Here is a 2,969-nt window from a genome sequence, read left to right as displayed (position 1 = left end):
TATACGTATCTCAGTATTGATCACAACTCAAACTATATATATTTTGGAATCAACCTCAACCCTGTATAGCTAACTCCAACATTCACATATAGAGTGTCTATGGTTGTTCCGAAATATATATAGATGTGTCGACATGATAGGTCGAAACATTGTATACGTGTCTATGGTATCTCAAGATTACATAATATATAATACAAGTTGATTAAGTTATGGTTGGAATAGATTTGTTACCAATTTTCACGTAGCTAAAATGAGAAAAATTATCCAATCTTGTTTTACCCATAACTTCTTCATTTTAAATCCGTTTTGAGTGAATCAAATTGCTATGGTTTCATATTGAACTCTATTTTATGAATCTAAACAAAAAAAGTATAGGTTTCTAGTCGGAAAAATAAGTTACAAGTCGTTTTTGTAAAGGTAGTCATTTCAGTCGAAAGAACGACGTCTAGATGACCATTTTAGAAAACATACTTCCACTTTGAGTTTAACCATAATTTTTGGATATAGTTTCATGTTCATAATAAAAATCATTTTCTCAGAATAACAACTTTTAAATCAAAGTTTATCATAGTTTTTAATTAACTAACCCAAAACAGCCCGCGGTGTTACTACGACGGCGTAAATCCGGTTTTACGGTGTTTTTCGTGTTTCCAGGTTTTAAATCATTAAGTTAGCATATCATATAGATATAGAACATGTGTTTAGTTGATTTTAAAAGTCAAGTTAGAAGGATTAACTTTTGTTTGCGAACAAGTTTAGAATTAACTAAACTATGTTCTAGTGATTACAAGTTTAAACCTTCGAATAAGATAGCTTTATATGTATGAATCGAATGATGTTATGAACATCATTACTACCTTAAGTTCCTTGGATGAACCTACTGGAAAAGAGAAAAATGGATCTAGCTTCAATGGATCCTTGGATGGCTCAAAGTTCTTGAAGCAAAATCATGACACGAAAACAAGTTCAAGTAAGATCATCACTTGAAATAAGATTGTTATAGTTATAGAAATTGAACCAAAGTTTGAATATGATTATTACCTTGTATTAGAATGATAACCTACTGTAAGAAACAAAGATTTCTTGAGGTTGGATGATCACCTTACAAGATTGGAAGTGAGCTAGCAAACTTGAAAGTATTCTTGATTTTATGAAACTAGAACTTTTGGAATTTATGAAGAACACTTAGAACTTGAAGATAGAACTTGAGAGAGTTCAATTAGATGAAGAAAATTGAAGAATGAAAGTGTTTGTAGGTGTTTTTGGTCGTTGGTGTATGGATTAGATATAAAGGATATGTAATTTTGTTTTCATGTAAATAAGTCATGAATGATTACTCATATTTTTGTAATCTTATGAGATATTTCATGCTAGTTGCCAAATGATGGTTCCCACATGTGTTAGGTGACTCACATGGGCTGCTAAGAGCTGATCATTGGAGTGTATATACCAATAGTACATACATCTAAAAGCTGTGTATTGTACGAGTACGAATACGGGTGCATACGAGTAGAATTGTTGATGAAACTGAACGAGAATGTAATTGTAAGTATTTTTGTTAAGTAGAAGTATTTTGATAAGTGTATTGAAGTCTTTCAAAAGTGTATAAATACATATTAAAACACTACATGTATATACATTTTAACTGAGTCGTTAAGTCATCGTTAGTCGTTACATGTAAGTGTTGTTTTGAAACCTTTAGGTTAACGATCTTGTTAAATGTTGTTAACCCAATGTTTATAATAACAAAAGAGATTTTAAATTATTATATTATCATGATATTATGATGTACGAATATCTCTTAATATGATATATATACATTAAATGTCGTTACAACGATAAACGTTACATATATGTCTCGTTTCAAAATCATTAAGTTAGTAGTCTTGTTTTTACATATGTAGTTCATTGTTAATATAATTAATGATATGTTTACTTATCATAATATCATGTTAACTATATATATAACCATATATATGTCATCATATAGTTTTTTTACAAGTTTTAACGTTCGTGAATCACCGGTCAACTTGGGTGGTCAATTGTCTATATGAAACCTATTTCAATTAATCAAGTCTTAACAAGTTTGATTGCTTAACATGTTGGAAACATTTAATCATGTAAACATCAATCTAAATTAATATATATAAACATGGAAAAGTTCGGGTCACTACAGTACCTACCCGTTAAATAAATTTCGTCCCGAAATTTTAAGCTGTTGAAGGTGTTGACGAATCTTCTGGAAATAGATGCGGGTATTTCTTCTTCATCTGATCTTCACGCTCCCAGGTGAACTCGGGTCCTCTACGAGCATTCCATCGAACCTTAACAATTGGTATCTTGTTTTGCTTAAGTCTTTTAACCTCACGATCCATTATTTCGACGGGTTCTTCGATGAATTGGAGTTTTTCGTTGATTTGGATTTCATCTAACGGAATAGTGAGATCTTCTTTAGCAAAACATTTCTTCAAATTCGAGACGTGGAAAGTGTTATGTACAGCCGCGAGTTGTTGAGGTAACTCAAGTCGGTAAGCTACTGGTCCGACACGATCAATAATCTTGAATGGTCCAATATACCTTGGATTTAATTTCCCTCGTTTACCAAATCGAACAACGCCTTTCCAAGGTGAAACTTTAAGCATGACCATCTCTCCAATTTCAAATTCTATATCTTTTCTTTTAATGTCAGCGTAGCTCTTTTGTCGACTTTGGGCGGTTTTCAACCGTTGTTGAATTTGGATGATCTTCTCGGTAGTTTCTTGTATAATCTCCGGACCCGTAATCTGTCTATCCCCCACCTCACTCCAACAAATCGGAGACCTGCACTTTCTACCATAAAGTGCTTCAAACGGCGCCATCTCAATGCTTGAATGGTAGCTGTTGTTGTAGGAAAATTCTGCTAACGGTAGATGTCGATCCCAACTGTTTCCGAAATCAATAACACATGCTCGTAGCATGTCTTCAAGCGT

This window comes from Rutidosis leptorrhynchoides, chromosome 1 (genome assembly GCF_046630445.1).
Source record: "Rutidosis leptorrhynchoides isolate AG116_Rl617_1_P2 chromosome 1, CSIRO_AGI_Rlap_v1, whole genome shotgun sequence".
NCBI lineage: Eukaryota > Viridiplantae > Streptophyta > Magnoliopsida > Asterales > Asteraceae > Rutidosis > Rutidosis leptorrhynchoides.
Note: the sequence above shows the minus strand (reverse complement) of the source record.